General features: G+C 54.4%; 1 protein-coding gene across 2 annotated transcripts in view; it reads right to left on the reverse strand.

Annotated features, from left to right (window-relative positions):
* The window catches only part of LOC137432683 (small COPII coat GTPase SAR1B), a 49,134-nt gene extending 42,358 nt beyond the window's left edge, over positions 1–6,776 (reverse strand). The window contains exon 1 of one of the 2 annotated variants that reach the window (XM_068124784.2): positions 6,557–6,776. The gene's annotated coding sequence lies outside the window, so the exon portion shown is untranslated. Of the gene's footprint in view, positions 1–6,513 lie in introns of both variants that reach the window. The other variant, XM_068124786.2, reaches the window with a different exon arrangement.
* Positions 6,777–11,203: the final 4,427 nt, after the last annotated feature.

An 11,203-nucleotide genomic window follows, 5' to 3' on the forward strand; every position in this document is an offset into this window, starting at 1 on the left:
AAGGCACCGGCACACAACGACCTACCTACATCGAAAGACTCAATGCCAATGGTGACAGAAGCCAAGACGGCCGGCTAAACACCGCCGAAAGACCACGGTGTACCAACTTACGATGCAGAACATCTTGCACTTAATATGATGACAACAGGTGCCATCCTCTGACGTACCATTACAGGTACAGGTACAGTACACGTGAGCACAGAGCAAAAGTTCACTGAAACCGAGATTAAGAAAAAAGAAAAAACACCTCGTGGTCCGTGCTCGATATCCGAGTTTCAATCTTTTCAAACACATGATGCTCTCGGTCACGGTATCTCCTGCGAGCTGCTTCTCCTTCAACCACACAAACAACAACTTCTCCATATCTTCATGGATAGAGGTCCGAGCTTTGAAATAATCGTAACGCCTTGGCTGGCGTTATAGCCTTTATGGACTCCTTCTGCTTCAAAATCGTACATATCGTAGAAGGAGTACGATCGTACTGCCTCGCCAAGTCGACAACACGCACACCTCACCTGCATGCTCTTCTCCTCTGCTTAATAAAACCAGTTTATTTCTTTACATTCTCTTGTATTATGTACAGTATATACGAGGTCGTGGCTTGTTTATACATTATTTGTTATTTATAAAGTACATTTTTGTTATTTAAAAGCACCTAACAAAAAAAATTGGTGTTTTTTTTTGAGGCTGGAACGGATTAATAGCATTTCAATGCATTTGAATGGGAAAATTTGCTTGACTTACGAGCGATTTGGCTTACGAGCTCCGTCACGGAACGGATTAAACTCGTAAGCCGAGGTACCACTGTATATATATATATATATATATATATATATATATATATATATATATATATATAATATATATATATATATATATATATATATATATATATATATATATATATATATATTTATTTATTTATATATTTATATGTATATATATATATCTGTGCAGCATCTGTCCTGTGTTGTGTTGTGTTGTCCTGTGTTGTGACTGAACTACTTTCTCAAACCTTTGTGAAATCGTACCAAACTTCTGGAATGCACATATCTCTCCCGTCGGTATGTCCTAAGGGTATTTTTTTGAAAATGTTCCAATTTCTTTTTTTTTTAGGGGAATTTTTTTGGTGAAATTTTTTTTTTCAACTTCAATTGTTTATAAAATGTGATATCACGTATATACCCATACATTTGTGCAAAATAATTGTTTGAATTATGATTGGTTTAAACCATGACAAAACGGCAACTCGGGTACAGTCATCTATATATATATCTGTGCAGCGTCTGTCCTGTCCTGTGTTGTGTGTGTTGTCCTGTGTTGTCAATGAACTACTTTCTCAAACTTTATGAAATCGTACCAAACTTCTGGAATGCACATAATCTCTCCTGTCGGTATGTCCTAAGGGTATTCTTTTTGAAAAATGTTCCAATGTTTTTTTTTGGGGGGGGAATTTTTTGGGGAATTTTTTTTTTTTTCAACTTCAATTGTTTATAAAATGTGATATCACATATATTACAAATACATTTGTGCAAAATAATTGTTTGAATTATGATTGGTTTAAACCATGACAAAACGGCAACTCGGGTACAGTCATTTATCTATATATCTTCAGCATCTGGGCAGTGTCTGTGTTCTCACTTAACGACTCCCTCAAACTTTTGTTTCCGTGGTTGTGAAGTGTTTTTAATAACGTTGTGGTGGTTTTGAATCACGTGGTGGTGAGGTATTTTGAATTATGTGGTGGTGAGGTGTTTTGAATTAATTGGTGGTGAGGTGTTTTTAATTATGTGGTGGTGAGGTGTTTTTAATTAGTTGGTGGTGAGGTGTTTAGAATTAGTTGGTGATGGTGTTTTAAATGACGTGGTGGTGAGGTGTTTTAATTTCGTGGCTGTGAGGTTTTTATTACGTGTTTTATGGCTGTGAGGTGTTTTTATTACGTGTTTTATGGCTGTGAGGTGTTTTTATTACGTGTTTTATGGCTGTGAGGTGTTTTTATCACGTGTTTTATGGCTGCGAGGTGTTTTAATTACGTGTTTTATGGCTGTGAGGTGTTTTAATTTTGTTGTGGTGAGGTTTTTATTACGTGTTTTATGGCTGTGAGGTGTTTTCATTTCGTGGTGGTGAGGTGTTTTTAATTTAGTGGTGGTGGTGAGGTGTTTTAATATGTGTTTTATGGTGGTGAGGTGTTTTGAATTACTTGGTGGTGAGGTATTTTGAATTACGTGGTGGTGAGGTGTTTTGAATTACATGGTGGTGCGGTATTTTGAATTACTTGGTGGTGAGGTGTTTTGAATTACGTGGTGGTGAAGGTGTAATCGTCCCAAACTTCCAGTCTGCACCTAGCCCTCCCCTATGTACGTCCTGAGGGTTCTTTCTTGAAAAAAAAAACATTCAACCTAAATCTTCAACCTAAATTGCCTATAAAAATGTAATATCACAAACACAACAAATACATTTGTGCCAAGTAATTATTGTTTGTATTATGATTGGTGAAAATCATGACAACACAGCAACTCAGGTAGTCATTAGCAGCTAAAATAAGCCCGCTCCTCAGTATCGACGCTTGGTGAGGCGAGCGCAGCGAGCCGGGCCCATATATATATACAGTGGAACCTCGACTTACGAGTGCCCCAACTTACGAGTTTTTCGAGATACGAGCCGTCACTCTGGCAGTTTATTGCTTTGAGATGCGAGCCGAGATCCGAGTTACGAGCTTTCGCCACCCGGTCACGTGGTTATCTTGCCGTGCACGTACAGTATCTCTGTCGTAGTATAGCGCTGCATTTTAGATTTCGCATTTCGGTTATTTTGAGTTTACGCCGCCAGGTGGGCTCCGGTCACGTGGTTATCTTGCCGTGCACGTACAGTATCTCTGTCGTATAGCGCTAATGATATATAACGCCGCCGATAATGATATGATAATTTATGATAATCTATGCAGCACGACGTGGTCCTCACGTCACACAAGGCGCCTTTGCCGGCGCAAAACGGCTCTCTCAGGGTCAAACTCGGTATCGTTTTGAGCGCACGGTTCAGGCCTTCAAGAAAAAGTTTATTTTGTAAAAATCGAGCCACGCGTTCAAAAGATATGACCGGTTTTGTTCGCCGGCACGTCGGCGCTCGAATCGAATCGAGTTAAAACGAACACTGCCGTTGTCGGGTCCGTCTGAGACAACCACCGGGCCTAGAACGCTGGGACCGGTCTCGTTGGATAGGCCTGGATCAGATCTCGAAACGCTGGAAGCTGCACCTCTCTGTGATAATCTTGTGGACCATGACAAGAGATCGTGCGACACGTGGTTATCATGCCGTGCAAGTACAGTATCTCTGCCGTCAACTTGTTCAGAGTGCCGGCGATAGCTCGCCTTCTCTTTGTGGAAAACACGGTGAGATCCTTAACATCCAACAACTAATGGGACGCAAACGGGGCGCCCAGTTTAGTAGCGGTACACCCATTGATGAATCACCCTGCCTGTGATTCACCCATGACAGGTTATAGCTGGGTCGGGATTCAAACCCAGGCTGGACAGTTTAGACTTTAGAGTCAAGTGTGCGTACCTCCAGTCCAGGCCATCCTGCCAACTTGTATGCTGCATACAGGTGAAATATAAAGCGCGAGATATTTTTATATATACTGTATATTTAAAAAAAAATTGGTGTGGTTTTTGGTGGGCTGGAACGGATTAATAGCATTTCAATGCATTTCAATGGGGAAATTTGATTTGAGATACGAGCAATTTGACTTACGAGCTCGGTCACGGAACGGATTAAACTCGTAAGTCAAGGTTCCACTGTATATCTCTTGGCTTAACGGATAGGTGACTGGCTTGAGGTTTTAGGGTCCTGAGTTCAAGTCCCTGCCATGCCTTTGAATTAACACCAGTTGGGTTGACTCAACAGTCATCCTTTTGAGTTCGGCAAAATGAGCACCTGCTGACTGGTAATGGGGCAATGCATCGGTGGCACAGCCACGCCCCCAGAAAATGATGCAACCAGCATCCACAGGCTGCACAAGAACCACATTCAAATGTCAAGTTGAAAAAAAAAAGAAATGGAAATATGGTTAAGAAGTCAAAAATAATCTTAAAAGAAAATTAAACAGCAAAAATCAAAGTAAAACCATGGGGAGTGAGTACAGTGATTGTAATTCTTACATTATAGGGGTTTGGGAAGGAGGAGGAGGGAAGACGAGGGGGGGGGGGAAGACGAGGGGGGGGGGGAAGACGAGGGGGGGGGAAGACGAGGGGGGGGAAGACGAGGGGGGGGGGAAGACGAGGGGGGGGGAAGACGAGGGGGGGGGGAAGACGAGGGGGGGGGGGAAGACGAGGGGGGGGGGAAGACGAGGGGGGGGGAAGACGAGGGGGGGGGGAAGACGAGGGGGGGGGAAAGACGAGGGGGGGGGGAAGACGAGGGGGGGGAAGACGAGGGGGGGGGAAGACGAGGGGGGGGAAGACGAGGGGGGGGAAGACGAGGGGGGGGGAAGACGAGGGGGGGGGAAGACGAGGGGGGGGGAGACGAGGGGGGGGGGAAGACGAGGGGGGGGAAGACGAGGGGGGGGGAAGACGAGGGGGGGGGGGAAGACGAGGGGGGGGGAAGACGAGGGGGGGGGAGACGAGGGGGGGGAAGACGAGGGGGGGGAAGACGAGGGGGGGGGTAGACGAGGGGGGGGTAGACGAGGGGGGAAGACGAGGGGGGGAAGACGAGGGGGGGAAGACGAGGGGGGGAAGACGAGGGGGGAAGACGAGGGGGGGAAGACGAGGGGGGGAAGACGAGGGGGGGGAGACGAGGGGGGGGAGACGAGGGGGGGGAGACGAGGGGGGGAAGACGAGGGGGGGAAGACGAGGGGGGGAAGACGAGGGGGGAAGACGAGGGGGGGGAAGACGAGGGGGGGGGAAGACGAGGGGGGGGGAAGACGAGGGGGGGGAAGACGAGGGGGGGGAAGACGAGGGGGGGGGAAGACGAGGGGGGGAAGACGAGGGGGGGAAGACGAGGGGGGGAAGACGAGGGGGGGAAGACGAGGGGGGGAAGACGAGGGGGGGAAGACGAGGGGGGGGGAGACGAGGGGGGGAGGGGAGACGAGGGGGGGGGAGACGAGGGGGGGGGAGACGAGGGGGGGGGAGACGAGGGGGGGGAAGACGAGGGGGGGGAAGACGAGGGGGGGGAAGACGAGGGGGGGAAGACGAGGGGGGGGAGACGAGGGGGGGGGAGACGAGGGGGGGGGAGACGAGGGGGGGGGAGACGAGGGGGGGAGACGAGGGGGGGAGACGAGGGGGGGGAGACGAGGGGGGGGAGAAGAGGGGGGTAAGACGAGGGGGGGAAGACGAGGGGGGGAAGACGAGGGGGGGGAGACGAGGGGGGGAGACGAGGGGGGGAAGACGAGGGGGGGAAGACGAGGGGGGGAAGACGAGGGGGGGGAAGACGAGGGGGGGAAGACGAGGGGGGGAAGACGAGGGGGGGAAGACGAGGGGGGGAAGACGAGGGGGGGGAAGACGAGGGGGGAAGACGAGGGGGGAAGACGAGGGGGGGAAGACGAGGGGGGAAGACGAGGGGGGGAAGACGAGGGGGGAAGACGAGGGGGGGAAGACGAGGGGGGGAAGACGAGGGGGGAAGACGAGGGGGGGAAGACGAGGGGGGGGAAGACGAGGGGGGGAAGACGAGGGGGGGAAGACGAGGGGGGGAAGACGAGGGGGGGAAGACGAGGGGGGGAAGACGAGGGGGGGAAGACGAGGGGGGGAAGACGAGGGGGGGAAGACGAGGGGGGGAAGACGAGGGGGGGAAGACGAGGGGGGGAAGACGAGGAGGGGGAAGACGAGGGGGGGGAAGACGAGGGGGGGAAAGACGAGGGGGGGAAGACGAGGGGGGGGAGACGAGGGGGGGAAGACAAGGGGGGGAAGACATGGGGGGGAAGACATGGGGGGGAAGACATGGGGGGGAAGACATGGGGGGAAAGACGAGGGGGAAAGACGAGGGGGAAAGACGAGGGGGAAAGACGAGGGGGAAAGATGAGGGGGAAAGATGAGGGGGAAAGATGAGGGGGGAAAGATGAGGGGGGAAAGATGAGGGGGGAAAGATGAGGGGGGAAAGATGAGGGGGGAAAGATGAGGGGGGAAAGATGAGGGCGGAAAGATGGAGGAAAGATGAGGAGGAAAGATGAGGAGGAAAGGGGGGGGGGGGTCATGATTGCTGTAAAACTTCAGCGAATAATCTACAACCTCGAAATAAACTACATCACGTGGTTGTGTCTGGACGAGCGAATACACTCGAGTCGACGCCGTGAATTAAATAATTACAAACAAATAAATAAATATCTCGGATTACCACAACGGAAATAGTACACGTTAAACAAGCGTGAGCAAGAAACACGCAACTGAGATGGATAACTTGGGGGTAAAGGGGGGAGACACAGGGAAACCGGGCCCAAGTGACGTGACACGCAGTCCGAGACCGGCGCTATCTGTATCTCATACTCGAGAAATAAAAGCTTATAAAACCCCCCACGTCCCTTCTCACTGGGGGTCCCAGTCCGTTCCGCGAACGCCTTTGAACAACTGACCGCTCGTCGAAGGTTTGCGCAGAGATACGTCAGATTTCAAAGTACATGGAGCCCAGATATCAGACGAAACCGCCCGACCGATCTGGCGACGTAGACAGTGGAGAAGTTTTTCCGGGTCAAAGAGTGCTGAGAGCAAAGCGGGTACGGACTCTTCTTCTTCGTACGTTTTCACCACGCCCTAATTTGTCTGCCTTCCTTTCCTCTTCTTCCTCTTCCTCTCCCTCAGCCCCTCCTCGTCCTCTTTACAATCTAATGTAAATGTATATTTATGTATAAATGTATTTTTACATTTAAATGTATTTTACTGTATAAATGTATTTTTGTTTACAATCTCATGTATATTTCTACTTTTCTAAACATTTTATGTACTCGGCTTTGATTTTCTTATTCAACGTTTTGATATTAAAAAAATTTTATTTGCAAAAAACCCCAAAAATGTCGAACTGATTGCGAAACGAATTTTGCAAAATAAATGTATATTTTTCTGCGATGGCATTAATATGTGATGCAGAAGCTTGGCGTGCCCCATCTACTTACTACGTACGCAAATTGATCGATTTTTTTTTTTCATCCTTTTTGGTCCAGGTGAACAATTGAGATTATCCAAGCATAACTTAGACATTCTTAGCCTGCATAGTGAACCAGACCACAAGTGCTATATGCGTTCGCACTTCCAATTAGCTGATGCAGTGCCATGCCATGGGGCATACATACATTAATAACTTTTGCTGATGGACTCATTTTGTGTCCACACCTCAATCGCAACCGCCACAGAGTCACAGACTGTGATAGGCTATACGTGATGACGAAACCGCGTGAATGCATGACATCAAGGGCAACACGTCCAAAAGCTGACATTCTCTTGTATATTGTGTCATAACTCATAAGTCACAGGACACGGTTTTAGCTGCTTGTACAAGATTTGTTTATACCATGTATTTATACTGGTTTTTTCAGATAATACAAATAATATATTGTAGCGACCCATGGGTCCCCCAAGCGAGACCAACAACAGAATCTCCTTGCTCCAGCCGGTGACGAAACCGGCGGGCAAACCACGGCGCCGGGGTGGCCGGTCACGTGACCACCAAAGCGTGCCGCGCGTGCGGTTATAATCCTTTGCACCTGTCGGTCACGTGACCACCAAAGCGCGCCTCGCCTGAGAGGCGTGGCTTTCGGTTTCGGTTGTGCTTTCTGGTTGTGATATATATGCAGCCGATAAACGGGCTTTTCAGAGTTCCCGAGTTGATTTTTACAATAAACATCTTCTCGGACGAGTTTGTGTCTTGCCCGTCACTTCGTCCGTCTCAAGCAAGAGCCCTGCTCTTCACTGGTGACCCCGAATTTACGACACGCGATGGACACCGCAGTGTCCCTCAAATTGCCCACCTTCTGGGAAGCACACGCCACCATCTGGTTCGCGCAGGCGGACTCCCAGTTCGCCCTGCGTAGCATAACGGAGGACGCCACGCGATACCATTACGTGGTCACTGCGCTTGGCTCCGCGACCGCCGCCCGCTGCCTGCGCTTCCTCCAGAACCCGCCCGCTGACGGCAAGTACGACGCCATCAAGGCACTTCTTCTGGGTGCTTTCGCCCTCTCCCCGGCTGAGCGCGCACGACGCCTGCTCGACCTTCCTGAGCTCGGTGATACGCGCCCGTCCGAACGCATGGACTACATGCTCGCGTTGCTCGGCGAGCACCCCTCGGATTTCCTGTTTCGGGAGCTTTTTCTTCGCCAGCTCCCGGCCCAGGTACGGGTCGCCCTGGCAGGCACGACCATCGTGAACCCCCATGACCTCGCCAAAGAGGCCGACAAGATCGATTCGGCAAGCCAGCTCGCCGGAGCGGCGAGCCAGCTCGTCGGGGGTGGCGGCCGGGAACCCTCCCGCCCACCCGCCCGGCGCCCGCGACGCAGTTTCCTTCCCGGAGGCCACCGGGCCGGCGCGACTGGCAGTGGCGACGCCGCGTCGCCCGGTCCCGACGCGTCGACCGGAGCCCCCGCCGGACCCGGCCTGGTGTTATTTCCACGCCAGTTTCGGGCGGCAGGCCCGATCATGTCGACCCCCGTGCACGTTCGGCCAGTCGGGAAACGGGTGGGCCGGCGTTCCCTACCAGCAATGAACGCCGGCCGTTCCGGAAACCTGCTATTCATCGCGGACCAAGCATCGGGGCGGCGCTTTCTCTGCGACACCGGCGCCCAGCTGAGAGTCATTCCCGCTTCGGCGGAGGACAGGCGGGCCGCCGTTTGCGGCCCCTCCTTAATCGCGGCCAACGGCTCCGCCATCCGCACCTTCGGCCCACGCAACGTCGCCCTCCGCTTCGGCAGCCAGCTCTTTCACTGGGAGTTCGTGACGGCGGATGTCCCCATGGCTTTTCTCAGGGCCGATTTTCTGTGCACCCACGGGCTGCTGGTCGACGTGAAACGCCGGCGTCTCGTCAACGCCGAAACTTTCAGCTCCCTGGCATGCGCTTTGAGCCGTTCCGCACCCACCGAGTTTTCCTGCGTCCTCCCATTGGCAGACGACTTCGCACGTCTCCTCGCGGAGTTCCCGGCCCTCACGCGACCGACGTTTTCGGCCATCGCGGTGCGTCACGGCATCGAGCATCACATCCCCACTACGGGCCCACCGGTGTACGCCTGGGCTCGCCGTCTCGATCCCGCCAAACTCGCCGTCGCCAAGGCCGAGTTCGCCGCGCTGGAGCGCCTCGGCATCGTGCAGCGCTCCGACAGCGCCTGGGCCTCGCCGCTGCACATCGTCCCGAAGCCGGGGGGGGCGGATGGCAGCCATGCGGCGACTACCGCCGCCTTAACGACGCCACTACCCCCGACAGGTACCCCGTCCCGCACATCCAGGATTTTTCCGCCCGGTTGGCGGGGCGGACCATTTTTTCAAAAGTGGACCTGATTCAGGGGTACCACCAGGTGCCCGTCCGCCCGGCCAACATCCCGAAGACGGCCGTTATTACACCTTTTGGCCTCTTTGAATTCCTCCGGATGCCCTTCGGCCTCAAAAACGCGGCACAGGCGCTCCAGCGCCTGATGGACGGCGTGCTGCGCGACTTGCCGTTCCTCTACACCTACCTGGACGACATCCTCGTCACCAGCACGTCCAGAGCCGAGCACCTCCTCCACCTCCGGACGCTGTTCGGCCGCCTCAGCGAGCACGGATTGATCGTCAACCCGGCCAAATGTCACTTTGGTGCGGCGACGATCGACTTTTTGGGCCACCGCATCACCCGGACCGGCGCTGTGCCGCTGCCGGCCAAAGTCGAGGCCATCGCCGCTTTCCCGCGCCCCCGCTCCTTCAAGGCGCTGCAGGAGTTCCTCGGGATGGTGAACTTTTATCACCGCTTCGTGCCCCGAGCTGCGCAACTCATGCGGCCCTTGTACGCCGCCCTCCGCGGCCAGCCGGCGAAACGCGACGTTGTCTGGTCCACGGACATGGACGCTGCTTTTACTGGCGCAAAACGGGCCCTCGCCAACGCCACGCTGCTGGCCCATCCGGTACCCCAGGCTCCCATCGCCCTCACCACGGACGCCTCCGAATACGCCGTGGGCGCGGTCCATGAACAATGGGTAAACGGGGCCTGGCAGCCGCTCACGTTCTTCAGCCGGCAACTCCTGCCCAACGAGTTGAAGTACAGCACCTTCGACCGCGAGCTCCTCGGGCTGTACCTGGCCGTCCGCCATTTTCGCCAACTCCTGGAGGGCCGCCCGTTCACGGTTTTTGTCGACCACAAGCCATTGGTTTTCGCCATGGCCAAGGTCATGGAGCAGTGGTCGGCCCACCAGCAGCGCCACCTCTCCGCCGTGTCGGAGTACACCACGGACATCTGGCATGTCGCCGGGAAGGACAACGCCGTGGCCGACTGCCTTTCTCGAGCCGGCACCAACGCCGTCCACCTCGGCGTCGATTTCGCCCTAATGGCAACGGACCAGGCCACCGACGGCACGGTGCAGGCGCTCCGGGTGGCGGACACGGGCCTCCGCTTGGCTGACGTCCCCTTCGCTGACATGGTCCTGCTGTGCGACATCTCCCAAGGCCGACCTCGCCCCGTTGTGCCGGTCACCTGGCGGCGTCGCATTTTTACTTCGCTCCACGGCCTCTCTCACCCGGGCCGGAAGGCGTCCCAGAGGCTGGTGGCGGCGCGTTTCGTCTGGCATGGGCTGCGATGGGACGTCCGCGACTGGGCCAACACCTGCACACCCTGCCAGCGGGCCAAGGTCCACCGTCATACCCAGACTCCGCTGGCTCCCTTCACCGTGCCCGAGCGACGGTTCGACCACGTCCACGTGGACCTGGTGGGTCCCCTTCCCCCGTCGCAGGGGTTCACCCACCTGCTTACCATGGTGGACAGGACCACCAGGTGGCCGGAGGCCGTGCCCCTTGCCTCCACCACCACCGCCGAAGTGGCCCAGGCTTTCATCGCCACCTGGGTCGCGCGTTTCGGCGCACCAGCGGACATCTCGTCGGACCGCGGCCCACAGTTCACGTCCGAACTATGGGGCGCGGTCGCCCGCATGTTGGCGTTACCCTGCACCGCACCACGGCCTACCACCCCCAGGCCAACGGGTTGTGCGAGCGGTTCCACCACTCCATGAAGGCCGCACTCATGGCCGGCCTCCAGGACGACGGCTGGGCCG

Source organism: Myxine glutinosa, chromosome 8, assembly GCF_964187855.1.
Source record: "Myxine glutinosa chromosome 8, kmMyxGlut1.1, whole genome shotgun sequence".
Lineage (NCBI taxonomy): Eukaryota > Metazoa > Chordata > Myxini > Myxiniformes > Myxinidae > Myxine > Myxine glutinosa.